Raw genomic sequence first — 25,190 nt, 5'->3', positions numbered from 1 at the left:
CCGGAATGGAATGATGGGACAACGCGGAGGGGCCAGAGGAGCCTGGCTTGGGTGGGTGACGATGAAAACCAACATGACCCCGACGTGATTTGAACACGCAACCTTCTGATCTGGAGTCAGACGCGCTACCGTTGCGCCACGAGGTCAGCTGTGGTGGCTCTGGAAAGCTTTAGGCTACTCCGGCGTCAATTCTTCAGCGGTTGCCCACAGATTGACCTGGTTGCCCTGATAGCCCTGTGCCAGCTTTGGCCAGCTCTCCCTGTGCAAGTTTCGGCCGGTTAGCTCAGTTGGTTAGAGCGTGGTGCTAATAACGCCAAGGTCGCGGGTTCGATCCCCGTACGGGCCATTGCCCTTTTATTCCAACCGCGGTGGATTCCTATGGCCGTCGGCGCTTGGCCTAGTTTTCTTTAACCTACTCAACGGATAGCAAAGATGCCTATTTCGCTAGTGGCGCAGCTTAATTATGTCCCAGCTTAATTATGTCCCACAACACCTCAAGGCTCCAAGATCCAGAACCATATCTGCTAAAGATTGTGGGAAAACAAAAAGTTAGCTGACGCCACAAGCCCTGGAGCCTCTCTGCACGCTTATGTTAGAACCCGAGGTAAGACATGTATTCTTCGGGAAAGAAAAACAACCCATAACGCCTTGCAAAGCACCTTCTGACCCTTGCAGGTTTTACATGCTTGATTCTTATTAATTTGAGGCTTTGCAACCCTCCACCCAATGCTATGAGCCCAGGAGTGGAGCTTCTTCCAGGCCTACGGCACATGCTCTTTAGGTTTGGCTGTTCACCCAGCCTTCTGAGGGTGATCGGGAGCCTGCGTGGGTGGGAGCCGGAATGGAATGATGGGACAACGCGGAGGGGCCAGAGGAGCCTGGCTTGGGTGGGTGACGATGAAAACCAACATGACCCCGACGTGATTTGAACACGCAACCTTCTGATCTGGAGTCAGACGCGCTACCGTTGCGCCACGAGGTCAGCTGTGGTGGCTCTGGAAAGCTTTAGGCTACTCCGGCGTCAATTCTTCAGCGGTTGCCCACAGATTGACCTGGTTGCCCTGATAGCCCTGTGCCAGCTTTGGCCGGCTCTCCCTGTGCAAGTTTCGGCCGGTTAGCTCAGTTGGTTAGAGCGTGGTGCTAATAACGCCAAGGTCGCGGGTTCGATCCCCGTACGGGCCATTGCCCTTTTATTCCAACCGCGGTGGATTCCTATGGCCGTCGGCGCTTGGCCTAGTTTTCTTTAACCTACTCAACGGATAGCAAAGATGCCTATTTCGCTAGTGGCGCAGCTTAATTATGTCCCAGCTTAATTATGTCCCACAACACCTCAAGGCTCCAAGATCCAGAACCATATCTGCTAAAGATTGTGGGAAAACAAAAAGTTAGCTGACGCCACAAGCCCTGGAGCCTCTCTGCACGCTTATGTTAGAACCCGAGGTAAGACATGTATTCTTCGGGAAAGAAAAACAACCCATAACGCCTTGCAAAGCACCTTCTGACCCTTGCAGGTTTTACATGCTTGATTCTTATTAATTTGAGGCTTTGCAACCCTCCACCCAATGCTATGAGCCCAGGAGTGGAGCTTCTTCCAGGCCTACGGCACATGCTCTTTAGGTTTGGCTGTTCACCCAGCCTTCTGAGGGTGATCGGGAGCCTGCGTGGGTGGGAGGGGCCAGAGGAGCCTGGCTTGGGTGGGTGACGATGAAAACCAACATGACCCCGACGTGATTTGAACACGCAACCTTCTGATCTGGAGTCAGACGCGCTACCGTTGCGCCACGAGGTCAGCTGTGGTGGCTCTGGAAAGCTTTAGGCTACTCCGGCGTCAATTCTTCAGCGGTTGCCCACAGATTGACCTGGTTGCCCTGATAGCCCTGTGCCAGCTTTGGCCGGCTCTCCCTATGCAAGTTTCGGCCGGTTAGCTCAGTTGGTTAGAGCGTGGTGCTAATAACGCCAAGGTCGCGGGTTCGATCCCCGTACGGGCCATTGCCCTTTTATTCCAACCGCGGTGGATTCCTATGGCCGTCGGCGCTTGGCCTAGTTTTCTTTAACCTACTCAACGGATAGCAAAGATGCCTATTTCGCTAGTGGCGCAGCTTAATTATGTCCCAGCTTAATTATGTCCCACAACACCTCAAGGCTCCAAGATCCAGAACCATATCTGCTAAAGATTGTGGGAAAACAAAAAGTTAGCTGACGTCACAAGCCCTGGAGCCTCTCTGCACGCTTATGTTAGAACCCGAGGTAAGACATGTATTCTTCGGGAAAGAAAAACAACCCATAACGCCTTGCAAAGCACCTTCTGACCCTTGCAGGTTTTACATGCTTGATTCTTATTAATTTGAGGCTTTGCAACCCTCCACCCAATGCTATGAGCCCAGGAGTGGAGCTTCTTCCAGGCCTACGGCACATGCTCTTTAGGTTTGGCTGTTCACCCAGCCTTCTGAGGGTGATCGGGAGCCTGCGTGGGTGGGAGCCGGAATGGAATGATGGGACAACGCGGAGGGGCCAGAGGAGCCTGGCTTGGGTGGGTGACGATGAAAACCAACATGACCCCGACGTGATTTGAACACGCAACCTTCTGATCTGGAGTCAGACGCGCTACCGTTGCGCCACGAGGTCAGCTGTGGTGGCTCTGGAAAGCTTTAGGCTACTCCGGCGTCAATTCTTCAGCGGTTGCCCACAGATTGACCTGGTTGCCCTGATAGCCCTGTGCCAGCTTTGGCCGGCTCTCCCTATGCAAGTTTCGGCCGGTTAGCTCAGTTGGTTAGAGCGTGGTGCTAATAACGCCAAGGTCGCGGGTTCGATCCCCGTACGGGCCATTGCCCTTTTATTCCAACCGCGGTGGATTCCTATGGCCGTCGGCGCTTGGCCTAGTTTTCTTTAACCTACTCAACGGATAGCAAAGATGCCTATTTCGCTAGTGGCGCAGCTTAATTATGTCCCAGCTTAATTATGTCCCACAACACCTCAAGGCTCCAAGATCCAGAACCATATCTGCTAAAGATTGTGGGAAAACAAAAAGTTAGCTGACGTCACAAGCCCTGGAGCCTCTCTGCACGCTTATGTTAGAACCCGAGGTAAGACATGTATTCTTCGGGAAAGAAAAACAACCCATAACGCCTTGCAAAGCACCTTCTGACCCTTGCAGGTTTTACATGCTTGATTCTTATTAATTTGAGGCTTTGCAACCCTCCACCCAATGCTATGAGCCCAGGAGTGGAGCTTCTTCCAGGCCTACGGCACATGCTCTTTAGGTTTGGCTGTTCACCCAGCCTTCTGAGGGTGATCGGGAGCCTGCGTGGGTGGGAGCCGGAATGGAATGATGGGACAACGCGGAGGGGCCAGAGGAGCCTGGCTTGGGTGGGTGACGATGAAAACCAACATGACCCCGACGTGATTTGAACACGCAACCTTCTGATCTGGAGTCAGACGCGCTACCGTTGCGCCACGAGGTCAGCTGTGGTGGCTCTGGAAAGCTTTAGGCTACTCCGGCGTCAATTCTTCAGCGGTTGCCCACAGATTGACCTGGTTGCCCTGATAGCCCTGTGCCAGCTTTGGCCGGCTCTCCCTATGCAAGTTTCGGCCGGTTAGCTCAGTTGGTTAGAGCGTGGTGCTAATAACGCCAAGGTCGCGGGTTCGATCCCCGTACGGGCCATTGCCCTTTTATTCCAACCGCGGTGGATTCCTATGGCCGTCGGCGCTTGGCCTAGTTTTCTTTAACCTACTCAACGGATAGCAAAGATGCCTATTTCGCTAGTGGCGCAGCTTAATTATGTCCCAGCTTAATTATGTCCCACAACACCTCAAGGCTCCAAGATCCAGAACCATATCTGCTAAAGATTGTGGGAAAACAAAAAGTTAGCTGACGCCACAAGCCCTGGAGCCTCTCTGCACGCTTATGTTAGAACCCGAGGTAAGACATGTATTCTTCGGGAAAGAAAAACAACCCATAACGCCTTGCAAAGCACCTTCTGACCCTTGCAGGTTTTACATGCTTGATTCTTATTAATTTGAGGCTTTGCAACCCTCCACCCAATGCTATGAGCCCAGGAGTGGAGCTTCTTCCAGGCCTACGGCACATGCTCTTTAGGTTTGGCTGTTCACCCAGCCTTCTGAGGGTGATCGGGAGCCTGCGTGGGTGGGAGCCGGAATGGAATGATGGGACAACGCGGAGGGGCCAGAGGAGCCTGGCTTGGGTGGGTGACGATGAAAACCAACATGACCCCGACGTGATTTGAACACGCAACCTTCTGATCTGGAGTCAGACGCGCTACCGTTGCGCCACGAGGTCAGCTGTGGTGGCTCTGGAAAGCTTTAGGCTACTCCGGCGTCAATTCTTCAGCGGTTGCCCACAGATTGACCTGGTTGCCCTGATAGCCCTGTGCCAGCTTTGGCCGGCTCTCCCTATGCAAGTTTCGGCCGGTTAGCTCAGTTGGTTAGAGCGTGGTGCTAATAACGCCAAGGTCGCGGGTTCGATCCCCGTACGGGCCATTGCCCTTTTATTCCAACCGCGGTGGATTCCTATGGCCGTCGGCGCTTGGCCTAGTTTTCTTTAACCTACTCAACGGATAGCAAAGATGCCTATTTCGCTAGTGGCGCAGCTTAATTATGTCCCAGCTTAATTATGTCCCACAACACCTCAAGGCTCCAAGATCCAGAACCATATCTGCTAAAGATTGTGGGAAAACAAAAAGTTAGCTGACGCCACAAGCCCTGGAGCCTCTCTGCACGCTTATGTTAGAACCCGAGGTAAGACATGTATTCTTCGGGAAAGAAAAACAACCCATAACGCCTTGCAAAGCACCTTCTGACCCTTGCAGGTTTTACATGCTTGATTCTTATTAATTTGAGGCTTTGCAACCCTCCACCCAATGCTATGAGCCCAGGAGTGGAGCTTCTTCCAGGCCTACGGCACATGCTCTTTAGGTTTGGCTGTTCACCCAGCCTTCTGAGGGTGATCGGGAGCCTGCGTGGGTGGGAGCCGGAATGGAATGATGGGACAACGCGGAGGGGCCAGAGGAGCCTGGCTTGGGTGGGTGACGATGAAAACCAACATGACCCCGACGTGATTTGAACACGCAACCTTCTGATCTGGAGTCAGACGCGCTACCGTTGCGCCACGAGGTCAGCTGTGGTGGCTCTGGAAAGCTTTAGGCTACTCCGGCGTCAATTCTTCAGCGGTTGCCCACAGATTGACCTGGTTGCCCTGATAGCCCTGTGCCAGCTTTGGCCGGCTCTCCCTGTGCAAGTTTCGGCCGGTTAGCTCAGTTGGTTAGAGCGTGGTGCTAATAACGCCAAGGTCGCGGGTTCGATCCCCGTACGGGCCATTGCCCTTTTATTCCAACCGCGGTGGATTCCTATGGCCGTCGGCGCTTGGCCTAGTTTTCTTTAACCTACTCAACGGATAGCAAAGATGCCTATTTCGCTAGTGGCGCAGCTTAATTATGTCCCAGCTTAATTATGTCCCACAACACCTCAAGGCTCCAAGATCCAGAACCATATCTGCTAAAGATTGTGGGAAAACAAAAAGTTAGCTGACGCCACAAGCCCTGGAGCCTCTCTGCACGCTTATGTTAGAACCCGAGGTAAGACATGTATTCTTCGGGAAAGAAAAACAACCCATAACGCCTTGCAAAGCACCTTCTGACCCTTGCAGGTTTTACATGCTTGATTCTTATTAATTTGAGGCTTTGCAACCCTCCACCCAATGCTATGAGCCCAGGAGTGGAGCTTCTTCCAGGCCTACGGCACATGCTCTTTAGGTTTGGCTGTTCACCCAGCCTTCTGAGGGTGATCGGGAGCCTGCGTGGGTGGGAGCCGGAATGGAATGATGGGACAACGCGGAGGGGCCAGAGGAGCCTGGCTTGGGTGGGTGACGATGAAAACCAACATGACCCCGACGTGATTTGAACACGCAACCTTCTGATCTGGAGTCAGACGCGCTACCGTTGCGCCACGAGGTCAGCTGTGGTGGCTCTGGAAAGCTTTAGGCTACTCCGGCGTCAATTCTTCAGCGGTTGCCCACAGATTGACCTGGTTGCCCTGATAGCCCTGTGCCAGCTTTGGCCGGTTCTCCCTATGCAAGTTTCGGCCGGTTAGCTCAGTTGGTTAGAGCGTGGTGCTAATAACGCCAAGGTCGCGGGTTCGATCCCCGTTCCGGCCATTGCCCTTTTATTCCAACCGCGGTGGATTCCTATGGCCGTCGGCGCTTGGCCTAGTTTTCTTTAACCTACTCAACGGATAGCAAAGATGCCTATTTCGCTAGTGGCGCAGCTTAATTATGTCCCAGCTTAATTATGTCCCACAACACCTCAAGGCTCCAAGATCCAGAACCATATCTGCTAAAGATTGTGGGAAAACAAAAAGTTAGCTGACGCCACAAGCCCTGGAGCCTCTCTGCACGCTTATGTTAGAACCCGAGGTAAGACATGTATTCTTCGGGAAAGAAAAACAACCCATAACGCCTTGCAAAGCACCTTCTGACCCTTGCAGGTTTTACATGCTTGATTCTTATTAATTTGAGGCTTTGCAACCCTCCACCCAATGCTATGAGCCCAGGAGTGGAGCTTCTTCCAGGCCTACGGCACATGCTCTTTAGGTTTGGCTGTTCACCCAGCCTTCTGAGGGTGATCGGGAGCCTGCGTGGGTGGGAGCCGGAATGGAATGATGGGACAACGCGGAGGGGCCAGAGGAGCCTGGCTTGGGTGGGTGACGATGAAAACCAACATGACCCCGACGTGATTTGAACACGCAACCTTCTGATCTGGAGTCAGACGCGCTACCGTTGCGCCACAAGGTCAGCTGTGGCGGCTCTGGAAAGCTTTAGGCTACTCCGGCGTCAATTCTTCAGCGGTTGCCCACAGATTGACCTGGTTGCCCTGATAGCCCTGTGCCAGCTTTGGCCGGCTCTCCCTATGCAAGTTTCGGCCGGTTAGCTCAGTTGGTTAGAGCGTGGTGCTAATAACGCCAAGGTCGCGGGTTCGATCCCCGTACGGGCCATTGCCCTTTTATTCCAACCGCGGTGGATTCCTATGGCCGTCGGCGCTTGGCCTAGTTTTCTTTAACCTACTCAACGGATAGCAAAGATGCCTATTTCGCTAGTGGCGCAGCTTAATTATGTCCCAGCTTAATTATGTCCCACAACACCTCAAGGCTCCAAGATCCAGAACCATATCTGCTAAAGATTGTGGGAAAACAAAAAGTTAGCTGACGCCACAAGCCCTGGAGCCTCTCTGCACGCTTATGTTAGAACCCGAGGTAAGACATGTATTCTTCGGGAAAGAAAAACAACCCATAACGCCTTGCAAAGCACCTTCTGACCCTTGCAGGTTTTACATGCTTGATTCTTATTAATTTGAGGCTTTGCAACCCTCCACCCAATGCTATGAGCCCAGGAGTGGAGCTTCTTCCAGGCCTACGGCACATGCTCTTTAGGTTTGGCTGTTCACCCAGCCTTCTGAGGGTGATCGGGAGCCTGCGTGGGTGGGAGCCGGAATGGAATGATGGGACAACGCGGAGGGGCCAGAGGAGCCTGGCTTGGGTGGGTGACGATGAAAACCAACATGACCCCGACGTGATTTGAACACGCAACCTTCTGATCTGGAGTCAGACGCGCTACCGTTGCGCCACGAGGTCAGCTGTGGTGGCTCTGGAAAGCTTTAGGCTACTCCGGCGTCAATTCTTCAGCGGTTGCCCACAGATTGACCTGGTTGCCCTGATAGCCCTGTGCCAGCTTTGCCCGGCTCTCCCTATGCAAGTTTCGGCCGGTTAGCTCAGTTGGTTAGAGCGTGGTGCTAATAACGCCAAGGTCGTGGGTTCGATCCCCGTACGGGCCATTGCCCTTTTATTCCAACCGCGGTGGATTCCTATGGCCGTCGGCGCTTGGCCTAGTTTTCTTTAACCTACTCAACGGATAGCAAAGATGCCTATTTCGCTAGTGGCGCAGCTTAATTATGTCCCAGCTTAATTATGTCCCACAACACCTCAAGGCTCCAAGATCCAGAACCATATCTGCTAAAGATTGTGGGAAAACAAAAAGTTAGCTGACGCCACAAGCCCTGGAGCCTCTCTGCACGCTTATGTTAGAACCCGAGGTAAGACATGTATTCTTCGGGAAAGAAAAACAACCCATAACGCCTTGCAAAGCACCTTCTGACCCTTGCAGGTTTTACATGCTTGATTCTTATTAATTTGAGGCTTTGCAACCCTCCACCCAATGCTATGAGCCCAGGAGTGGAGCTTCTTCCAGGCCTACGGCACATGCTCTTTAGGTTTGGCTGTTCACCCAGCCTTCTGAGGGTGATCGGGAGCCTGCGTGGGTGGGAGCCGGAATGGAATGATGGGACAACGCGGAGGGGCCAGAGGAGCCTGGCTTGGGTGGGTGACGATGAAAACCAACATGACCCCGACGTGATTTGAACACGCAACCTTCTGATCTGGAGTCAGACGCGCTACCGTTGCGCCACGAGGTCAGCTGTGGTGGCTCTGGAAAGCTTTAGGCTACTCCGGCGTCAATTCTTCAGCGGTTGCCCACAGATTGACCTGGTTGCCCTGATAGCCCTGTGCCAGCTTTGGCCGGCTCTCCCTATGCAAGTTTCGGCCGGTTAGCTCAGTTGGTTAGAGCGTGGTGCTAATAACGACAAGGTCGCGGGTTCGATCCCCGTACGGGCCATTGCCCTTTTATTCCAACCGCGGTGGATTCCTATGGCCGTCGGCGCTTGGCCTAGTTTTCTTTAACCTACTCAACGGATAGCAAAGATGCCTATTTCGCTAGTGGCGCAGCTTAATTATGTCCCAGCTTAATTATGTCCCACAACACCTCAAGGCTCCAAGATCCAGAACCATATCTGCTAAAGATTGTGGGAAAACAAAAAGTTAGCTGACGCCACAAGCCCTGGAGCCTCTCTGCACGCTTATGTTAGAACCCGAGGTAAGACATGTATTCTTCGGGAAAGAAAAACAACCCATAACGCCTTGCAAAGCACCTTCTGACCCTTGCAGGTTTTACATGCTTGATTCTTATTAATTTGAGGCTTTGCAACCCTCCACCCAATGCTATGAGCCCAGGAGTGGAGCTTCTTCCAGGCCTACGGCACATGCTCTTTAGGTTTGGCTGTTCACCCAGCCTTCTGAGGGTGATCGGGAGCCTGCGTGGGTGGGAGCCGGAATGGAATGATGGGACAACGCGGAGGGGCCAGAGGAGCCTGGCTTGGGTGGGTGACGATGAAAACCAACATGACCCCGACGTGATTTGAACACGCAACCTTCTGATCTGGAGTCAGACGCGCTACCGTTGCGCCACGAGGTCAGCTGTGGTGGCTCTGGAAAGCTTTAGGCTACTCCGGCGTCAATTCTTCAGCGGTTGCCCACAGATTGACCTGGTTGCCCTGATAGCCCTGTGCCAGCTTTGGCCGGCTCTCCCTATGCAAGTTTCGGCCGGTTAGCTCAGTTGGTTAGAGCGTGGTGCTAATAACGCCAAGGTCGCGGGTTCGATCCCCGTACGGGCCATTGCCCTTTTATTCCAACCGCGGTGGATTCCTATGGCCGTCGGCGCTTGGCCTAGTTTTCTTTAACCTACTCAACGGATAGCAAAGATGCCTATTTCGCTAGTGGCGCAGCTTAATTATGTCCCAGCTTAATTATGTCCCACAACACCTCAAGGCTCCAAGATCCAGAACCATATCTGCTAAAGATTGTGGGAAAACAAAAAGTTAGCTGACGCCACAAGCCCTGGAGCCTCTCTGCACGCTTATGTTAGAACCCGAGGTAAGACATGTATTCTTCGGGAAAGAAAAACAACCCATAACGCCTTGCAAAGCACCTTCTGACCCTTGCAGGTTTTACATGCTTGATTCTTATTAATTTGAGGCTTTGCAACCCTCCACCCAATGCTATGAGCCCAGGAGTGGAGCTTCTTCCAGGCCTACGGCACATGCTCTTTAGGTTTGGCTGTTCACCCAGCCTTCTGAGGGTGATCGGGAGCCTGCGTGGGTGGGAGCCGGAATGGAATGATGGGACAACGCGGAGGGGCCAGAGGAGCCTGGCTTGGGTGGGTGACGATGAAAACCAACATGACCCCGACGTGATTTGAACACGCAACCTTCTGATCTGGAGTCAGACGCGCTACCGTTGCGCCACGAGGTCAGCTGTGGTGGCTCTGGAAAGCTTTAGGCTACTCCGGCGTCAATTCTTCAGCGGTTGCCCACAGATTGACCTGGTTGCCCTGATAGCCCTGTGCCAGCTTTGGCCGGCTCTCCCTATGCAAGTTTCGGCCGGTTAGCTCAGTTGGTTAGAGCGTGGTGCTAATAACGCCAAGGTCGCGGGTTCGATCCCCGTACGGGCCATTGCCCTTTTATTCCAACCGCGGTGGATTCCTATGGCCGTCGGCGCTTGGCCTAGTTTTCTTTAACCTACTCAACGGATAGCAAAGATGCCTATTTCGCTAGTGGCGCAGCTTAATTATGTCCCAGCTTAATTATGTCCCACAACACCTCAAGGCTCCAAGATCCAGAACCATATCTGCTAAAGATTGTGGGAAAACAAAAAGTTAGCTGACGCCACAAGCCCTGGAGCCTCTCTGCACGCTTATGTTAGAACCCGAGGTAAGACATGTATTCTTCGGGAAAGAAAAACAACCCATAACGCCTTGCAAAGCACCTTCTGACCCTTGCAGGTTTTACATGCTTGATTCTTATTAATTTGAGGCTTTGCAACCCTCCACCCAATGCTATGAGCCCAGGAGTGGAGCTTCTTCCAGGCCTACGGCACATGCTCTTTAGGTTTGGCTGTTCACCCAGCCTTCTGAGGGTGATCGGGAGCCTGCGTGGGTGGGAGCCGGAATGGAATGATGGGACAACGCGGAGGGGCCAGAGGAGCCTGGCTTGGGTGGGTGACGATGAAAACCAACATGACCCCGACGTGATTTGAACACGCAACCTTCTGATCTGGAGTCAGACGCGCTACCGTTGCGCCACGAGGTCAGCTGTGGTGGCTCTGGAAAGCTTTAGGCTACTCCGGCGTCAATTCTTCAGCGGTTGCCCACAGATTGACCTGGTTGCCCTGATAGCCCTGTGCCAGCTTTGGCCGGCTCTCCCTATGCAAGTTTCGGCCGGTTAGCTCAGTTGGTTAGAGCGTGGTGCTAATAACGCCAAGGTCGTGGGTTCGATCCCCGTACGGGCCATTGCCCTTTTATTCCAACCGCGGTGGATTCCTATGGCCGTCGGCGCTTGGCCTAGTTTTCTTTAACCTACTCAACGGATAGCAAAGATGCCTATTTCGCTAGTGGCGCAGCTTAATTATGTCCCAGCTTAATTATGTCCCACAACACCTCAAGGCTCCAAGATCCAGAACCATATCTGCTAAAGATTGTGGGAAAACAAAAAGTTAGCTGACGCCACAAGCCCTGGAGCCTCTCTGCACGCTTATGTTAGAACCCGAGGTAAGACATGTATTCTTCGGGAAAGAAAAACAACCCATAACGCCTTGCAAAGCACCTTCTGACCCTTGCAGGTTTTACATGCTTGATTCTTATTAATTTGAGGCTTTGCAACCCTCCACCCAATGCTATGAGCCCAGGAGTGGAGCTTCTTCCAGGCCTACGGCACATGCTCTTTAGGTTTGGCTGTTCACCCAGCCTTCTGAGGGTGATCGGGAGCCTGCGTGGGTGGGAGCCGGAATGGAATGATGGGACAACGCGGAGGGGCCAGAGGAGCCTGGCTTGGGTGGGTGACGATGAAAACCAACATGACCCCGACGTGATTTGAACACGCAACCTTCTGATCTGGAGTCAGACGCGCTACCGTTGCGCCACGAGGTCAGCTGTGGTGGCTCTGGAAAGCTTTAGGCTACTCCGGCGTCAATTCTTCAGCGGTTGCCCACAGATTGACCTGGTTGCCCTGATAGCCCTGTGCCAGCTTTGGCCGGCTCTCCCTATGCAAGTTTCGGCCGGTTAGCTCAGTTGGTTAGAGCGTGGTGCTAATAACGCCAAGGTCGCGGGTTCGATCCCCGTACGGGCCATTGCCCTTTTATTCCAACCGCGGTGGATTCCTATGGCCGTCGGCGCTTGGCCTAGTTTTCTTTAACCTACTCAACGGATAGCAAAGATGCCTATTTCGCTAGTGGCGCAGCTTAATTATGTCCCAGCTTAATTATGTCCCACAACACCTCAAGGCTCCAAGATCCAGAACCATATCTGCTAAAGATTGTGGGAAAACAAAAAGTTAGCTGACGCCACAAGCCCTGGAGCCTCTCTGCACGCTTATGTTAGAACCCGAGGTAAGACATGTATTCTTCGGGAAAGAAAAACAACCCATAACGCCTTGCAAAGCACCTTCTGACCCTTGCAGGTTTTACATGCTTGATTCTTATTAATTTGAGGCTTTGCAACCCTCCACCCAATGCTATGAGCCCAGGAGTGGAGCTTCTTCCAGGCCTACGGCACATGCTCTTTAGGTTTGGCTGTTCACCCAGCCTTCTGAGGGTGATCGGGAGCCTGCGTGGGTGGGAGCCGGAATGGAATGATGGGACAACGCGGAGGGGCCAGAGGAGCCTGGCTTGGGTGGGTGACGATGAAAACCAACATGACCCCGACGTGATTTGAACACGCAACCTTCTGATCTGGAGTCAGACGCGCTACCGTTGCGCCACGAGGTCAGCTGTGGTGGCTCTGGAAAGCTTTAGGCTACTCCGGCGTCAATTCTTCAGCGGTTGCCCACAGATTGACCTGGTTGCCCTGATAGCCCTGTGCCAGCTTTGGCCGGCTCTCCCTATGCAAGTTTCGGCCGGTTAGCTCAGTTGGTTAGAGCGTGGTGCTAATAACGCCAAGGTCGCGGGTTCGATCCCCGTATGGGCCATTGCCCTTTTATTCCAACCGCGGTGGATTCCTATGGCCGTCGGCGCTTGGCCTAGTTTTCTTTAACCTACTCAACGGATAGCAAAGATGCCTATTTCGCTAGTGGCGCAGCTTAATTATGTCCCAGCTTAATTATGTCCCACAACACCTCAAGGCTCCAAGATCCAGAACCATATCTGCTAAAGATTGTGGGAAAACAAAAAGTTAGCTGACGCCACAAGCCCTGGAGCCTCTCTGCACGCTTATGTTAGAACCCGAGGTAAGACATGTATTCTTCGGGAAAGAAAAACAACCCATAATGCCTTGCAAAGCACCTTCTGACCCTTGCAGGTTTTACATGCTTGATTCTTATTAATTTGAGGCTTTGCAACCCTCCACCCAATGCTATGAGCCCAGGAGTGGAGCTTCTTCCAGGCCTACGGCACATGCTCTTTAGGTTTGGCTGTTCACCCAGCCTTCTGAGGGTGATCGGGAGCCTGCGTGGGTGGGAGCCGGAATGGAATGATGGGACAACGCGGAGGGGCCAGAGGAGCCTGGCTTGGGTGGGTGACGATGAAAACCAACATGACCCCGACGTGATTTGAACACGCAACCTTCTGATCTGGAGTCAGACGCGCTACCGTTGCGCCACGAGGTCAGCTGTGGTGGCTCTGGAAAGCTTTAGGCTACTCCGGCGTCAATTCTTCAGCGGTTGCCCACAGATTGACCTGGTTGCCCTGATAGCCCTGTGCCAGCTTTGGCCGGCTCTCCCTATGCAAGTTTCGGCCGGTTAGCTCAGTTGGTTAGAGCGTGGTGCTAATAACGCCAAGGTCGCGGGTTCGATCCCCGTACGGGCCATTGCCCTTTTATTCCAACCGCGGTGGATTCCTATGGCCGTCGGCGCTTGGCCTAGTTTTCTTTAACCTACTCAACGGATAGCAAAGATGCCTATTTCGCTAGTGGCGCAGCTTAATTATGTTCCAGCTTAATTATGTCCCACAACACCTCAAGGCTCCAAGATCCAGAACCATATCTGCTAAAGATTGTGGGAAAACAAAAAGTTAGCTGACGCCACAAGCCCTGGAGCCTCTCTGCACGCTTATGTTAGAACCCGAGGTAAGACATGTATTCTTCGGGAAAGAAAAACAACCCATAACGCCTTGCAAAGCACCTTCTGACCCTTGCAGGTTTTACATGCTTGATTCTTATTAATTTGAGGCTTTGCAACCCTCCACCCAATGCTATGAGCCCAGGAGTGGAGCTTCTTCCAGGCCTACGGCACATGCTCTTTAGGTTTGGCTGTTCACCCAGCCTTCTGAGGGTGATCGGGAGCCTGCGTGGGTGGGAGCCGGAATGGAATGATGGGACAACGCGGAGGGGCCAGAGGAGCCTGGCTTGGGTGGGTGACGATGAAAACCAACATGACCCCGACGTGATTTGAACACGCAACCTTCTGATCTGGAGTCAGACGCGCTACCGTTGCGCCACGAGGTCAGCTGTGGTGGCTCTGGAAAGCTTTAGGCTACTCCGGCGTCAATTCTTCAGCGGTTGCCCACAGATTGACCTGGTTGCCCTGATAGCCCTGTGCCAGCTTTGGCCGGCTCTCCCTATGCAAGTTTCGGCCGGTTAGCTCAGTTGGTTAGAGCGTGGTGCTAATAACGCCAAGGTCGCGGGTTCGATCCCCGTACGGGCCATTGCCCTTTTATTCCAACCGCGGTGGATTCCTATGGCCGTCGGCGCTTGGCCTAGTTTTCTTTAACCTACTCAACGGATAGCAAAGATGCCTATTTCGCTAGTGGCGCAGCTTAATTATGTCCCAGCTTAATTATGTCCCACAACACCTCAAGGCTCCAAGATCCAGAACCATATCTGCTAAAGATTGTGGGAAAACAAAAAGTTAGCTGACGCCACAAGCCCTGGAGCCTCTCTGCACGCTTATGTTAGAACCCGAGGTAAGACATGTATTCTTCGGGAAAGAAAAACAACCCATAACGCCTTGCAAAGCACCTTCTGACCCTTGCAGGTTTTACATGCTTGATTCTTATTAATTTGAGGCTTTGCAACCCTCCACCCAATGCTATGAGCCCAGGAGTGGAGCTTCTTCCAGGCCTACGGCACATGCTCTTTAGGTTTGGCTGTTCACCCAGCCTTCTGAGGGTGATCGGGAGCCTGCGTGGGTGGGAGCCGGAATGGAATGATGGGACAACGCGGAGGGGCCAGAGGAGCCTGGCTTGGGTGGGTGACGATGAAAACCAACATGACCCCGACGTGATTTGAACACGCAACCTTCTGATCTGGAGTCAGACGCGCTACCGTTGCGCCACGAGGTCAGCTGTGGTGGCTCTGGAAAGCTTTAGGCTACTCCGGCGTCAATTCTTCAGCGGTTGCCCACAGATTGACCTGGTTGCCCTGATAGCCCTGTGCCAGCTTTGGCCGGCTCTCCCTATGCAAGTTTCGGCCGGTTAGCTCAGTTGGTTAGAGCGTGGTGCTAATAACGCCAAGGTCGCGGGTTCGATCCCCGTACGGGCCATTGCCCTTTTATTCCAACCGCGGTGGATTCCTATGGCCGTCGGCGCTTGGCCTAGTTTTCTTTAACCTACTCAACGGATAGCAAAGATGCCTATTTCGCTAGTGGCGCAGCTTAATTATGTCCCAGCTTAATTATGTCCCACAACACCTCAAGGCTCCAAGATCCAGAACCATATCTGCTAAAGATTGTGGGAAAACAAAAAGTTAGCTGACGCCACAAGCCCTGGAGCCTCTCTGCACGCTTATGTTAGAACCCGAGGTAAGACATGTATTCTTCGGGAAAGAAAAACAACCCATAACGCCTTGCAAAGCACCTTCTGACCCTTGCAGGTTTTACATGCTTGATTCTTATTAATTTGAGGCTTTGCAACCCTCCACCCAATGCTATGAGCCCAGGAGTGGAGCTTCTTCCAGGCCTACGGCACATGCTCTTTAGGTTTGGCTGTTCACCCAGCCTTCTGAGGGTGATCGGGAGCCTGCGTGGGTGGGAGCCGGAATGGAATGATGGGACAACGCGGAGGGGCCAGAGGAGCCTGGCTTGGGTGGGTGACGATGAAAACCAACATGACCCCGACGTGATTTGAACACGCAACCTTCTGATCTGGAGTCAGACGCGCTACCGTTGCGCCACGAGGTCAGCTGTGGTGGCTCTGGAAAGCTATAGGCTACTCCGGCGTCAATTCTTCAGCGGTTGCCCACAGATTGACCTGGTTGCCCTGATAGCCCTGTGCCAGCTTTGGCCGGCTCTCCCTATGCAAGTTTCGGCCGGTTAGCTCAGTTGGTTAGAGCGTGGTGCTAATAACGCCAAGGTCGCGGGTTCGATCCCCGTACGGGCCATTGCCCTTTTATTCCAACCGCGGTGGATTCCTATGGCCGTCGGCGCTTGGCCTAGTTTTCTTTAACCTACTCAACGGATAGCAAAGATGCCTATTTCGCTAGTGGCGCAGCTTAATTATGTCCCAGCTTAATTATGTCCCACAACACCTCAAGGCTCCAAGATCCAGAACCATATCTGCTAAAGATTGTGGGAAAACAAAAAGTTAGCTGACGCCACAAGCCCTGGAGCCTCTCTGCACGCTTATGTTAGAACCCGAGGTAAGACATGTATTCTTCGGGAAAGAAAAACAACCCATAACGCCTTGCAAAGCACCTTCTGACCCTTGCAGGTTTTACATGCTTGATTCTTATTAATTTGAGGCTTTGCAACCCTCCACCCAATGCTATGAGCCCAGGAGTGGAGCTTCTTCCAGGCCTACGGCACATGCTCTTTAGGTTTGGCTGTTCACCCAGCCTTCTGAGGGTGATCGGGAGCCTGCGTGGGTGGGAGCCGGAATGGAATGATGGGACAACGCGGAGGGGCCAGAGGAGCCTGGCTTGGGTGGGTGACGATGAAAACCAACATGACCCCGACGTGATTTGAACACGCAACCTTCTGATCTGGAGTCAGACGCGCTACCGTTGCGCCACGAGGTCAGCTGTGGTGGCTCTGGAAAGCTTTAGGCTACTCCGGCGTCAATTCTTCAGCGGTTGCCCACAGATTGACCTGGTTGCCCTGATAGCCCTGTGCCAGCTTTGGCCGGCTCTCCCTATGCAAGTTTCGGCCGGTTAGCTCAGTTGGTTAGAGCGTGGTGCTAATAACGCCAAGGTCGCGGGTTCGATCCCCGTACGGGCCATTGCCCTTTTATTCCAACCGCGGTGGATTCCTATGGCCGTCGGCGCTTGGCCTAGTTTTCTTTAACCTACTCAACGGATAGCAAAGATGCCTATTTCGCTAGTGGCGCAGCTTAATTATGTCCCAGCTTAATTATGTCCCACAACACCTCAAGGCTCCAAGATCCAGAACCATATCTGCTAAAGATTGTGGGAAAACAAAAAGTTAGCTGACGCCACAAGCCCTGGAGCCTCTCTGCACGCTTATGTTAGAACCCGAGGTAAGACATGTATTCTTCGGGAAAGAAAAACAACCCATAACGCCTTGCAAAGCACCTTCTGACCCTTGCAGGTTTTACATGCTTGATTCTTATTAATTTGAGGCTTTGCAACCCTCCACCCAATGCTATGAGCCCAGGAGTGGAGCTTCTTCCAGGCCTACGGCACATGCTCTTTAGGTTTGGCTGTTCACCCAGCCTTCTGAGGGTGATCGGGAGCCTGCGTGGGTGGGAGCCGGAATGGAATGATGGGACAACGCGGAGGGGCCAGAGGAGCCTGGCTTGGGTGGGTGACGATGAAAACCAACATGACCCCGACGTGATTTGAACACGCAACCTTCTGATCTGGAGTCAGACGCGCTACCGTTGCGCCACGAGGTCAGCTGTGGTGGCTCTGGAAAGCTTTAGGCTACTCCGGCGTCAATTCTTCAGCGGTTGCCCACAGATTGACCTGGTTGCCCTGATAGCCCTGTGCCAGCTTTGGCCGGCTCTCCCTATGCAAGTTTCGGCCGGTTAGCTCAGTTGGTTAGAGCGTGGTGCTAATAACGCCAAGGTCGCGGGTTCGATCCCCGTACGGGCCATTGCCCTTTTATTCCAACCGCGGTGGATTCCTATGGCCGTCGGCGCTTGGCCTAGTTTTCTTTAACCTACTCAACGGATAGCAAAGATGCCTATTTCGCTAGTGGCGCAGCTTAATTATGTCCCAGCTTAATTATGTCCCACAACACCTCAAGGCTCCAAGATCCAGAACCATATCTGCTAAAGATTGTGGGAAAACAAAAAGTTAGCTGACGCCACAAGCCCTGGAGCCTCTCTGCACGCTTATGTTAGAACCCGAGGTAAGACATGTATTCTTCGGGAAAGAAAAACAACCCATAACGCCTTGCAAAGCACCTTCTGACCCTTGCAGGTTTTACATGCTTGATTCTTATTAATTTGAGGCTTTGCAACCCTCCACCCAATGCTATGAGCCCAGGAGTGGAGCTTCTTCCAGGCCTACGGCACATGCTGTTCACCCAGCCTTCTGAGGGTGATCGGGAGCCTGCGTGGGTGGGAGCCGGAATGGAATGATGGGACAACGCGGAGGGGCCAGAGGAGCCTGGCTTGGGTGGGTGACGATGAAAACCAACATGACCCCGACGTGATTTGAACACGCAACCTTCTGATCTGGAGTCAGACGCGCTACCGTTGCGCCACGAGGTCAGCTGTGGTGGCTCTGGAAAGCTTTAGGCTACTCCGGCGTCAATTCTTCAGCGGTTGCCCACAGATTGACCTGGTTGCCCTGATAGCCCTGTGCCAGCTTTGGCCGGCTCTCCCTATGCAAGTTTCGGCCGGTTAGCTCAGTTGGTTAGAGCGTGGTGCTAATAACGCCAAGGTCGCGGGTTCGATCCCCGTACGGGCCATTGCCCTTTTATTCCAACCGCGGTGGATTCCTATGGCCGTCGGCGCTTGGCCTAGTTTTCTTTAACCTACTCAACGGATAGCAAAGATGCCTATTTCGCTAGTGGCGCAGCTTAATTATGTCCCAGCTTAATTATGTCCCACAACACCTCAAGGCTCCAAGATCCAGAACCATATCTGCTAAAGATTGTGGGAAAACAAAAAGTTAGCTGACGCCACAAGCCCTGGAGCCTCTCTGCACGCTTATGTTAGAACCCGAGGTAAGACATGTATTCTTCGGGAAAGAAAAACAACCCATAACGCCTTGCAAAGCACCTTCTGACCCTTGCAGGTTTTACATGCTTGATTCTTATTAATTTGAGGCTTTGCAACCCTCCACCCAATGCTATGAGCCCAGGAGTGGAGCTTCTTCCAGGCCTACGGCACATGCTCTTTAGGTTTGGCTGTTCACCCAGCCTTCTGAGGGTGATCGGGAGCCTGCGTGGGTGGGAGCCGGAATGGAATGATGGGACAACGCGGAGGGGCCAGAGGAGCCTGGCTTGGGTGGGTGACGATGAAAACCAACATGACCCCGACGTGATTTGAACACGCAACCTTCTGATCTGGAGTCAGACGCGCTACCGTTGCGCCACAAGGTCAGCTGTGGTGGCTCTGGAAAGCTTTAGGCTACTCCGGCGTCAATTCTTCAGCGGTTGCCCACAGATTGACCTGGTTGCCCTGATAGCCCTGTGCCAGCTTTGGCCGGCTCTCCCTATGCAAGTTTCGGCCGGTTAGCTCAGTTGGTTAGAGCGTGGTGCTAATAACGCCAAGGTCGCGGGTTCGATCCCCGTACGGGCCATTGCCCTTTTATTCCAACCGCGGTGGATTCCTATGGCCGTCGGCGCTTGGCCTAGTTTTCTTTAACCTACTCAACGGATAGCAAAGATGCCTATTTCGCTAGTGGCGCAGCTTAATTATGTCCCAGCTTAATTATGTCCCACAACACCTCAAGGCTCCAAGATCCAGAACCATATCTGCTAAAGATTGTGGGAAAACAAAAAGTTAGCTGACGCCACAAGCCCTGGAGCCTCTCTGCACGCTTATGTTAGAACCCGAGGTAAGACATGTATTCTTCGGGAAAGAAAAACAACCCATAACGCCTTGCAAAGCACCTTCTGACCCTTGCAGGTTTTACATGCTTGATTCTTATTAATTTGAGGCTTTGCAACCCTCCACCCAATGCTATGAGCCCAGGAGTGGAGCTTCTTCCAGGCCTACGGCACATGCTCTTTAGGTTTGGCTGTTCACCCAGCCTTCTGAGGGTGATCGGGAGCCTGCGTGGGTGGGAGCCGGAATGGAATGATGGGACAACGCGGAGGGGCCAGAGGAGCCTGGCTTGGGTGGGTGACGATGAAAACCAACATGACCCTGACGTGATTTGAACACGCAACCTTCTGATCTGGAGTCAGACGCGCTACCGTTGCGCCACGAGGTCAGCTGTGGTGGCTCTGGAAAGCTATAGGCTACTCCGGCGTCAATTCTTCAGCGGTTGCCCACAGATTGACCTGGTTGCCCTGATAGCCCTGTGCCAGCTTTGGCCGGCTCTCCCTATGCAAGTTTCGGCCGGTTAGCTCAGTTGGTTAGAGCGTGGTGCTAATAACGCCAAGGTCGCGGGTTCGATCCCCGTACGGGCCATTGCCCTTTTATTCCAACCGCGGTGGATTCCTATGGCCGTCGGCGCTTGGCCTAGTTTTCTTTAACCTACTCAACGGATAGCAAAGATGCCTATTTCGCTAGTGGCGCAGCTTAATTATGTCCCAGCTTAATTATGTCCCACAACACCTCAAGGCTCCAAGATCCAGAACCATATCTGCTAAAGATTGTGGGAAAACAAAAAGTTAGCTGACGCCACAAGCCCTGGAGCCTCTCTGCACGCTTATGTTAGAACCCGAGGTAAGACATGTATTCTTCGGGAAAGAAAAACAACCCATAACGCCTTGCAAAGCACCTTCTGACCCTTGCAGGTTTTACATGCTTGATTCTTATTAATTTGAGGCTTTGCAACCCTCCACCCAATGCTATGAGCCCAGGAGTGGAGCTTCTTCCAGGCCTACGGCACATGCTCTTTAGGTTTGGCTGTTCACCCAGCCTTCTGAGGGTGATCGGGAGCCTGCGTGGGTGGGAGCCGGAATGGAATGATGGGACAACGCGGAGGGGCCAGAGGAGCCTGGCTTGGGTGGGTGACGATGAAAACCAACATGACCCCGACGTGATTTGAACACGCAACCTTCTGATCTGGAGTCAGACGCGCTACCGTTGCGCCACGAGGTCAGCTGTGGTGGCTCTGGAAAGCTTTAGGCTACTCCGGCGTCAATTCTTCAGCGGTTGCCCACAGATTGACCTGGTTGCCCTGATAGCCCTGTGCCAGCTTTGGCCGGCTCTCCCTATGCAAGTTTCGGCCGGTTAGCTCAGTTGGTTAGAGCGTGGTGCTAATAACGCCAAGGTCGCGGGTTCGATCCCCGTACGGGCCATTGCCCTTTTATTCCAACCGCGGTGGATTCCTATGGCCGTCGGCGCTTGGCCTAGTTTTCTTTAACCTACTCAACGGATAGCAAAGATGCCTATTTCGCTAGTGGCGCAGCTTAATTATGTCCCAGCTTAATTATGTCCCACAACACCTCAAGGCTCCAAGATCCAGAACCATATCTGCTAAAGATTGTGGGAAAACAAAAAGTTAGCTGACGCCACAAGCCCTGGAGCCTCTCTGCACGCTTATGTTAGAACCCGAGGTAAGACATGTATTCTTCGGGAAAGAAAAACAACCCATAACGCCTTGCAAAGCACCTTCTGACCCTTGCAGGTTTTACATGCTTGATTCTTATTAATTTGAGGCTTTGCAACCCTCCACCCAATGCTATGAGCCCAGGAGTGGAGCTTCTTCCAGGCCTACGGCACATGCTCTTTAGGTTTGGCTGTTCACCCAGCCTTCTGAGGGTGATCGGGAGCCTGCGTGGGTGGGAGCCGGAATGGAATGATGGGACAACGCGGAGGGGCCAGAGGAGCCTGGCTTGGGTGGGTGACGATGAAAACCAACATGACCCCGACGTGATTTGAACACGCAACCTTCTGATCTGGAGTCAGACGCGCTACCGTTGCGCCACGAGGTCAGCTGTGGTGGCTCTGGAAAGCTTTAGGCTACTCCGGCGTCAATTCTTCAGCGGTTGCCCACAGATTGACCTGGTTGCCCTGATAGCCCTGTGCCAGCTTTGGCCGGCTCTCCCTATGCAAGTTTCGGCCGGTTAGCTCAGTTGGTTAGAGCGTGGTGCTAATAACGCCAAGGTCGCGGGTTCGATCCCCGTACGGGCCATTGCCCTTTTATTCCAACCGCGGTGGATTCCTATGGCCGTCGGCGCTTGGCCTAGTTTTCTTTAACCTACTCAACGGATAGCAAAGATGCCTATTTCGCTAGTGGCGCAGCTTAATTATGTCCCAGCTTAATTATGTCCCACAACACCTCAAGGCTCCAAGATCCAGAACCATATCTGCTAAAGATTGTGGGAAAACAAAAAGTTAGCTGACGCCACAAGCCCTGGAGCCTCTCTGCACGCTTATGTTAGAACCCGAGGTAAGACATGTATTCTTCGGGAAAGAAAAACAACCCATAACGCCTTGCAAAGCACCTTCTGACCCTTGCAGGTTTTACATGCTTGATTCTTATTAATTTGAGGCTTTGCAACCCTCCACCCAATGCTATGAGCCCAGGAGTGGAGCTTCTTCCAGGCCTACGGCACATGCTCTTTAGGTTTGGCTGTTCACCCAGCCTTCTGAGGGTGATCGGGAGCCTGCGTGGGTGGGAGCCGGAATGGAATGATGGGACAACGCGGAGGGGCCAGAGGAGCCTGGCTTGGGTGGGTGACGATGAAAACCAACATGCCCCCGACGTGATTTGAACACGCAACCTTCTGATCTGGAGTCAGACGCGCTACCGTTGCGCCACGAGGTCAGCTGTGGTGGCTCTGGAAAGCTTTAGGCTACTCCGGCGTCAATTCTTCAGCGGTTGCCCACAGATTGACCTGGTTGCCCTGATAGCCCTGTGCCAGCTTTGGCCGGCTCTCCCTATGCAAGTTTCGGCCGGTTAGCTCAGTTGGTTAGAGCGTGGTGCTAATAACGCCAAGGTCGCGGGTTCGATCCCCGTACGGGCCATTGCCCTTTTATTCCAACTGCGGTGGATTCCTATGGCCGTCGGCGCTTGGCCTAGTTTTCTTTAACCTACTCAACGGATAGCAAAGATGCCTATTTCGCTAGTGGCGCAGCTTAATTATGTCCCAGCTTAATTATGTCCCACAACACCTCAAGGCTCCAAGATCCAGAACCATATCTGCTAAAGATTGTGGGAAAACAAAAAGTTAGCTGACGCCACAAGCCCTGGAGCCTCTCTGCACGCTTATGTTAGAACCCGAGGTAAGACATGTATTCTTCGGGAAAGAAAAACAACCCATAACGCCTTGCAAAGCACCTTCTGACCCTTGCAGGTTTTACATGCTTGATTCTTATTAATTTGAGGCTTTGCAACCCTCCACCCAATGCTATGAGCCCAGGAGTGGAGCTTCTTCCAGGCCTACGGCACATGCTCTTTAGGTTTGGCTGTTCACCCAGCCTTCTGAGGGTGATCGGGAGCCTGCGTGGGTGGGAGCCGGAATGGAATGATGGGACAACGCGGAGGGGCCAGAGGAGCCTGGCTTGGGTGGGTGACGATGAAAACCAACATGACCCCGACGTGATTTGAACACGCAACCTTCTGATCTGGAGTCAGACGCGCTACCGTTGCGCCACGAGGTCAGCTGTGGTGGCTCTGGAAAGCTTTAGGCTACTCCGGCGTCAATTCTTCAGCGGTTGCCCACAGATTGACCTGGTTGCCCTGATAGCCCTGTGCCAGCTTTGGCCGGCTCTCCCTATGCAAGTTTCGGCCGGTTAGCTCAGTTGGTTAGAGCGTGGTGCTAATAACGCCAAGGTCGCGGGTTCGATCCCCGTACGGGCCATTGCCCTTTTATTCCAACCGCGGTGGATTCCTATGGCCGTCGGCGCTTGGCCTAGTTTTCTTTAACCTACTCAACGGATAGCAAAGATGCCTATTTCGCTAGTGGCGCAGCTTAATTATGTCCCAGCTTAATTATGTCCCACAACACCTCAAGGCTCCAAGATCCAGAACCATATCTGCTAAAGATTGTGGGAAAACAAAAAGTTAGCTGACGCCACAAGCCCTGGAGCCTCTCTGCACGCTTATGTTAGAACCCGAGGTAAGACATGTATTCTTCGGGAAAGAAAAACAACCCATAACGCCTTGCAAAGCACCTTCTGACCCTTGCAGGTTTTACATGCTTGATTCTTATTAATTTGAGGCTTTGCAACCCTCCACCCAATGCTATGAGCCCAGGAGTGGAGCTTCTTCCAGGCCTACGGCACATGCTCTTTAGGTTTGGCTGTTCACCCAGCCTTCTGAGGGTGATCGGGAGCCTGCGTGGGTGGGAGCCGGAATGGAATGATGGGACAACGCGGAGGGGCCAGAGGAGCCTGGCTTGGGTGGGTGACGATGAAAACCAACATGACCCCGACGTGATTTGAACACGCAACCTTCTGATCTGGAGTCAGACGCGCTACCGTTGCGCCACGAGGTCAGCTGTGGTGGCTCTGGAAAGCTATAGGCTACTCCGGCGTCAATTCTTCAGCGGTTGCCCACAGATTGACCTGGTTGCCCTGATAGCCCTGTGCCAGCTTTGGCCGGCTCTCCCTATGCAAGTTTCGGCCGGTTAGCTCAGTTGGTTAGAGCGTGGTGCTAATAACGCCAAGGTCGCGGGTTCGATCCCCGTACGGGCCATTGCCCTTTTATTCCAACCGCGGTGGATTCCTATGGCCGTCGGCGCTTGGCCTAGTTTTCTTTAACCTACTCAACGGATAGCAAAGATGCCTATTTCGCTAGTGGCGCAGCTTAATTATGTCCCAGCTTAATTATGTCCCACAACACCTCAAGGCTCCAAGATCCAGAACCATATCTGCTAAAGATTGTGGGAAAACAAAAAGTTAGCTGACGCCACAAGCCCTGGAGCCTCTCTGCACGCTTATGTTAGAACCCGAGGTAAGACATGTATTCTTCGGGAAAGAAAAACAACCCATAACGCCTTGCAAAGCACCTTCTGACCCTTGCAGGTTTTACATGCTTGATTCTTATTAATTTGAGGCTTTGCAACCCTCCACCCAATGCTATGAGCCCAGGAGTGGAGCTTCTTCCAGGCCTACGGCACATGCTCTTTAGGTTTGGCTGTTCACCCAGCCTTCTGAGGGTGATCGGGAGCCTGCGTGGGTGGGAGCCGGAATGGAATGATGGGACAACGCGGAGGGGCCAGAGGAGCCTGGCTTGGGTGGGTGACGATGAAAACCAACATGACCCCGACGTGATTTGAACACGCAACCTTCTGATCTGGAGTCAGACGCGCTACCGTTGCGCCACGAGGTCAGCTGTG

At 53.0% G+C, this 25,190-nt stretch overlaps 54 non-coding genes across 54 annotated transcripts; 25 read left to right on the top strand and 29 right to left on the bottom strand.

Moving 5' to 3' along the window:
- Nucleotides 1-74: 74 nt before the first annotated feature.
- On the bottom strand, nt 75-146 carry TRNAW-CCA (transfer RNA tryptophan (anticodon CCA)). Its single transcript has one exon. It is a non-coding gene; the product is annotated as a tRNA-Trp (tRNA).
- A 126-nt stretch (nt 147-272) lies between these two features.
- On the top strand, nt 273-346 carry TRNAI-AAU (transfer RNA isoleucine (anticodon AAU)). The gene has a single exon. It is a non-coding gene; the product is annotated as a tRNA-Ile (tRNA).
- Nucleotides 347-910: 564 nt separating this feature from the next.
- On the bottom strand, nt 911-982 carry TRNAW-CCA (transfer RNA tryptophan (anticodon CCA)). Its single transcript has one exon. It is a non-coding gene; the product is annotated as a tRNA-Trp (tRNA).
- Nucleotides 983-1,108: 126 nt separating this feature from the next.
- On the top strand, nt 1,109-1,182 carry TRNAI-AAU (transfer RNA isoleucine (anticodon AAU)). Its single transcript has one exon. It is a non-coding gene; the product is annotated as a tRNA-Ile (tRNA).
- A 535-nt stretch (nt 1,183-1,717) lies between these two features.
- Nucleotides 1,718-1,789, bottom strand: TRNAW-CCA (transfer RNA tryptophan (anticodon CCA)). Its single transcript has one exon. It is a non-coding gene; the product is annotated as a tRNA-Trp (tRNA).
- A 126-nt stretch (nt 1,790-1,915) lies between these two features.
- On the top strand, nt 1,916-1,989 carry TRNAI-AAU (transfer RNA isoleucine (anticodon AAU)). The gene has a single exon. It is a non-coding gene; the product is annotated as a tRNA-Ile (tRNA).
- Nucleotides 1,990-2,553: 564 nt separating this feature from the next.
- On the bottom strand, nt 2,554-2,625 carry TRNAW-CCA (transfer RNA tryptophan (anticodon CCA)). The gene has a single exon. It is a non-coding gene; the product is annotated as a tRNA-Trp (tRNA).
- Nucleotides 2,626-2,751: 126 nt separating this feature from the next.
- Nucleotides 2,752-2,825, top strand: TRNAI-AAU (transfer RNA isoleucine (anticodon AAU)). The gene has a single exon. It is a non-coding gene; the product is annotated as a tRNA-Ile (tRNA).
- Nucleotides 2,826-3,389: 564 nt separating this feature from the next.
- On the bottom strand, nt 3,390-3,461 carry TRNAW-CCA (transfer RNA tryptophan (anticodon CCA)). Its single transcript has one exon. It is a non-coding gene; the product is annotated as a tRNA-Trp (tRNA).
- A 126-nt stretch (nt 3,462-3,587) lies between these two features.
- On the top strand, nt 3,588-3,661 carry TRNAI-AAU (transfer RNA isoleucine (anticodon AAU)). Its single transcript has one exon. It is a non-coding gene; the product is annotated as a tRNA-Ile (tRNA).
- Nucleotides 3,662-4,225: 564 nt separating this feature from the next.
- TRNAW-CCA (transfer RNA tryptophan (anticodon CCA)) lies at nt 4,226-4,297 on the bottom strand. The gene has a single exon. It is a non-coding gene; the product is annotated as a tRNA-Trp (tRNA).
- A 126-nt stretch (nt 4,298-4,423) lies between these two features.
- Nucleotides 4,424-4,497, top strand: TRNAI-AAU (transfer RNA isoleucine (anticodon AAU)). The gene has a single exon. It is a non-coding gene; the product is annotated as a tRNA-Ile (tRNA).
- Nucleotides 4,498-5,061: 564 nt separating this feature from the next.
- On the bottom strand, nt 5,062-5,133 carry TRNAW-CCA (transfer RNA tryptophan (anticodon CCA)). The gene has a single exon. It is a non-coding gene; the product is annotated as a tRNA-Trp (tRNA).
- A 126-nt stretch (nt 5,134-5,259) lies between these two features.
- On the top strand, nt 5,260-5,333 carry TRNAI-AAU (transfer RNA isoleucine (anticodon AAU)). Its single transcript has one exon. It is a non-coding gene; the product is annotated as a tRNA-Ile (tRNA).
- Nucleotides 5,334-5,897: 564 nt separating this feature from the next.
- On the bottom strand, nt 5,898-5,969 carry TRNAW-CCA (transfer RNA tryptophan (anticodon CCA)). Its single transcript has one exon. It is a non-coding gene; the product is annotated as a tRNA-Trp (tRNA).
- A 764-nt stretch (nt 5,970-6,733) lies between these two features.
- Nucleotides 6,734-6,805, bottom strand: TRNAW-CCA (transfer RNA tryptophan (anticodon CCA)). The gene has a single exon. It is a non-coding gene; the product is annotated as a tRNA-Trp (tRNA).
- A 126-nt stretch (nt 6,806-6,931) lies between these two features.
- TRNAI-AAU (transfer RNA isoleucine (anticodon AAU)) lies at nt 6,932-7,005 on the top strand. The gene has a single exon. It is a non-coding gene; the product is annotated as a tRNA-Ile (tRNA).
- Nucleotides 7,006-7,569: 564 nt separating this feature from the next.
- TRNAW-CCA (transfer RNA tryptophan (anticodon CCA)) lies at nt 7,570-7,641 on the bottom strand. The gene has a single exon. It is a non-coding gene; the product is annotated as a tRNA-Trp (tRNA).
- A 764-nt stretch (nt 7,642-8,405) lies between these two features.
- Nucleotides 8,406-8,477, bottom strand: TRNAW-CCA (transfer RNA tryptophan (anticodon CCA)). The gene has a single exon. It is a non-coding gene; the product is annotated as a tRNA-Trp (tRNA).
- Nucleotides 8,478-9,241: 764 nt separating this feature from the next.
- TRNAW-CCA (transfer RNA tryptophan (anticodon CCA)) lies at nt 9,242-9,313 on the bottom strand. The gene has a single exon. It is a non-coding gene; the product is annotated as a tRNA-Trp (tRNA).
- Nucleotides 9,314-9,439: 126 nt separating this feature from the next.
- TRNAI-AAU (transfer RNA isoleucine (anticodon AAU)) lies at nt 9,440-9,513 on the top strand. Its single transcript has one exon. It is a non-coding gene; the product is annotated as a tRNA-Ile (tRNA).
- Nucleotides 9,514-10,077: 564 nt separating this feature from the next.
- Nucleotides 10,078-10,149, bottom strand: TRNAW-CCA (transfer RNA tryptophan (anticodon CCA)). The gene has a single exon. It is a non-coding gene; the product is annotated as a tRNA-Trp (tRNA).
- Nucleotides 10,150-10,275: 126 nt separating this feature from the next.
- TRNAI-AAU (transfer RNA isoleucine (anticodon AAU)) lies at nt 10,276-10,349 on the top strand. The gene has a single exon. It is a non-coding gene; the product is annotated as a tRNA-Ile (tRNA).
- A 564-nt stretch (nt 10,350-10,913) lies between these two features.
- On the bottom strand, nt 10,914-10,985 carry TRNAW-CCA (transfer RNA tryptophan (anticodon CCA)). Its single transcript has one exon. It is a non-coding gene; the product is annotated as a tRNA-Trp (tRNA).
- Nucleotides 10,986-11,749: 764 nt separating this feature from the next.
- Nucleotides 11,750-11,821, bottom strand: TRNAW-CCA (transfer RNA tryptophan (anticodon CCA)). Its single transcript has one exon. It is a non-coding gene; the product is annotated as a tRNA-Trp (tRNA).
- Nucleotides 11,822-11,947: 126 nt separating this feature from the next.
- Nucleotides 11,948-12,021, top strand: TRNAI-AAU (transfer RNA isoleucine (anticodon AAU)). Its single transcript has one exon. It is a non-coding gene; the product is annotated as a tRNA-Ile (tRNA).
- Nucleotides 12,022-12,585: 564 nt separating this feature from the next.
- TRNAW-CCA (transfer RNA tryptophan (anticodon CCA)) lies at nt 12,586-12,657 on the bottom strand. The gene has a single exon. It is a non-coding gene; the product is annotated as a tRNA-Trp (tRNA).
- Nucleotides 12,658-13,421: 764 nt separating this feature from the next.
- Nucleotides 13,422-13,493, bottom strand: TRNAW-CCA (transfer RNA tryptophan (anticodon CCA)). The gene has a single exon. It is a non-coding gene; the product is annotated as a tRNA-Trp (tRNA).
- A 126-nt stretch (nt 13,494-13,619) lies between these two features.
- On the top strand, nt 13,620-13,693 carry TRNAI-AAU (transfer RNA isoleucine (anticodon AAU)). Its single transcript has one exon. It is a non-coding gene; the product is annotated as a tRNA-Ile (tRNA).
- A 564-nt stretch (nt 13,694-14,257) lies between these two features.
- TRNAW-CCA (transfer RNA tryptophan (anticodon CCA)) lies at nt 14,258-14,329 on the bottom strand. Its single transcript has one exon. It is a non-coding gene; the product is annotated as a tRNA-Trp (tRNA).
- A 126-nt stretch (nt 14,330-14,455) lies between these two features.
- On the top strand, nt 14,456-14,529 carry TRNAI-AAU (transfer RNA isoleucine (anticodon AAU)). Its single transcript has one exon. It is a non-coding gene; the product is annotated as a tRNA-Ile (tRNA).
- A 564-nt stretch (nt 14,530-15,093) lies between these two features.
- TRNAW-CCA (transfer RNA tryptophan (anticodon CCA)) lies at nt 15,094-15,165 on the bottom strand. The gene has a single exon. It is a non-coding gene; the product is annotated as a tRNA-Trp (tRNA).
- A 126-nt stretch (nt 15,166-15,291) lies between these two features.
- On the top strand, nt 15,292-15,365 carry TRNAI-AAU (transfer RNA isoleucine (anticodon AAU)). The gene has a single exon. It is a non-coding gene; the product is annotated as a tRNA-Ile (tRNA).
- Nucleotides 15,366-15,929: 564 nt separating this feature from the next.
- Nucleotides 15,930-16,001, bottom strand: TRNAW-CCA (transfer RNA tryptophan (anticodon CCA)). Its single transcript has one exon. It is a non-coding gene; the product is annotated as a tRNA-Trp (tRNA).
- A 126-nt stretch (nt 16,002-16,127) lies between these two features.
- On the top strand, nt 16,128-16,201 carry TRNAI-AAU (transfer RNA isoleucine (anticodon AAU)). Its single transcript has one exon. It is a non-coding gene; the product is annotated as a tRNA-Ile (tRNA).
- A 564-nt stretch (nt 16,202-16,765) lies between these two features.
- Nucleotides 16,766-16,837, bottom strand: TRNAW-CCA (transfer RNA tryptophan (anticodon CCA)). The gene has a single exon. It is a non-coding gene; the product is annotated as a tRNA-Trp (tRNA).
- A 126-nt stretch (nt 16,838-16,963) lies between these two features.
- On the top strand, nt 16,964-17,037 carry TRNAI-AAU (transfer RNA isoleucine (anticodon AAU)). The gene has a single exon. It is a non-coding gene; the product is annotated as a tRNA-Ile (tRNA).
- Nucleotides 17,038-17,601: 564 nt separating this feature from the next.
- On the bottom strand, nt 17,602-17,673 carry TRNAW-CCA (transfer RNA tryptophan (anticodon CCA)). The gene has a single exon. It is a non-coding gene; the product is annotated as a tRNA-Trp (tRNA).
- Nucleotides 17,674-17,799: 126 nt separating this feature from the next.
- On the top strand, nt 17,800-17,873 carry TRNAI-AAU (transfer RNA isoleucine (anticodon AAU)). Its single transcript has one exon. It is a non-coding gene; the product is annotated as a tRNA-Ile (tRNA).
- A 550-nt stretch (nt 17,874-18,423) lies between these two features.
- TRNAW-CCA (transfer RNA tryptophan (anticodon CCA)) lies at nt 18,424-18,495 on the bottom strand. The gene has a single exon. It is a non-coding gene; the product is annotated as a tRNA-Trp (tRNA).
- Nucleotides 18,496-18,621: 126 nt separating this feature from the next.
- On the top strand, nt 18,622-18,695 carry TRNAI-AAU (transfer RNA isoleucine (anticodon AAU)). Its single transcript has one exon. It is a non-coding gene; the product is annotated as a tRNA-Ile (tRNA).
- Nucleotides 18,696-19,259: 564 nt separating this feature from the next.
- TRNAW-CCA (transfer RNA tryptophan (anticodon CCA)) lies at nt 19,260-19,331 on the bottom strand. The gene has a single exon. It is a non-coding gene; the product is annotated as a tRNA-Trp (tRNA).
- A 126-nt stretch (nt 19,332-19,457) lies between these two features.
- On the top strand, nt 19,458-19,531 carry TRNAI-AAU (transfer RNA isoleucine (anticodon AAU)). Its single transcript has one exon. It is a non-coding gene; the product is annotated as a tRNA-Ile (tRNA).
- A 762-nt stretch (nt 19,532-20,293) lies between these two features.
- On the top strand, nt 20,294-20,367 carry TRNAI-AAU (transfer RNA isoleucine (anticodon AAU)). Its single transcript has one exon. It is a non-coding gene; the product is annotated as a tRNA-Ile (tRNA).
- Nucleotides 20,368-20,931: 564 nt separating this feature from the next.
- On the bottom strand, nt 20,932-21,003 carry TRNAW-CCA (transfer RNA tryptophan (anticodon CCA)). The gene has a single exon. It is a non-coding gene; the product is annotated as a tRNA-Trp (tRNA).
- Nucleotides 21,004-21,129: 126 nt separating this feature from the next.
- TRNAI-AAU (transfer RNA isoleucine (anticodon AAU)) lies at nt 21,130-21,203 on the top strand. The gene has a single exon. It is a non-coding gene; the product is annotated as a tRNA-Ile (tRNA).
- Nucleotides 21,204-21,767: 564 nt separating this feature from the next.
- TRNAW-CCA (transfer RNA tryptophan (anticodon CCA)) lies at nt 21,768-21,839 on the bottom strand. The gene has a single exon. It is a non-coding gene; the product is annotated as a tRNA-Trp (tRNA).
- Nucleotides 21,840-21,965: 126 nt separating this feature from the next.
- Nucleotides 21,966-22,039, top strand: TRNAI-AAU (transfer RNA isoleucine (anticodon AAU)). Its single transcript has one exon. It is a non-coding gene; the product is annotated as a tRNA-Ile (tRNA).
- Nucleotides 22,040-22,801: 762 nt separating this feature from the next.
- TRNAI-AAU (transfer RNA isoleucine (anticodon AAU)) lies at nt 22,802-22,875 on the top strand. Its single transcript has one exon. It is a non-coding gene; the product is annotated as a tRNA-Ile (tRNA).
- Nucleotides 22,876-23,439: 564 nt separating this feature from the next.
- Nucleotides 23,440-23,511, bottom strand: TRNAW-CCA (transfer RNA tryptophan (anticodon CCA)). The gene has a single exon. It is a non-coding gene; the product is annotated as a tRNA-Trp (tRNA).
- A 126-nt stretch (nt 23,512-23,637) lies between these two features.
- On the top strand, nt 23,638-23,711 carry TRNAI-AAU (transfer RNA isoleucine (anticodon AAU)). The gene has a single exon. It is a non-coding gene; the product is annotated as a tRNA-Ile (tRNA).
- Nucleotides 23,712-24,275: 564 nt separating this feature from the next.
- On the bottom strand, nt 24,276-24,347 carry TRNAW-CCA (transfer RNA tryptophan (anticodon CCA)). The gene has a single exon. It is a non-coding gene; the product is annotated as a tRNA-Trp (tRNA).
- A 126-nt stretch (nt 24,348-24,473) lies between these two features.
- On the top strand, nt 24,474-24,547 carry TRNAI-AAU (transfer RNA isoleucine (anticodon AAU)). Its single transcript has one exon. It is a non-coding gene; the product is annotated as a tRNA-Ile (tRNA).
- Nucleotides 24,548-25,111: 564 nt separating this feature from the next.
- On the bottom strand, nt 25,112-25,183 carry TRNAW-CCA (transfer RNA tryptophan (anticodon CCA)). The gene has a single exon. It is a non-coding gene; the product is annotated as a tRNA-Trp (tRNA).
- Between the last annotated feature and the right edge of the window lie 7 nt (nt 25,184-25,190).

Source organism: Lithobates pipiens, unplaced genomic scaffold, assembly GCF_037356315.1.
Source record: "Lithobates pipiens isolate NorthernLeopardFrog02 unplaced genomic scaffold, aLitPip1_a1.2 Scaffold_8, whole genome shotgun sequence".
Taxonomy (NCBI): Eukaryota; Metazoa; Chordata; class Amphibia; order Anura; family Ranidae; genus Lithobates; species Lithobates pipiens.
Note: the sequence above shows the minus strand (reverse complement) of the source record. Positions and strands in the feature narration are given on the sequence as shown.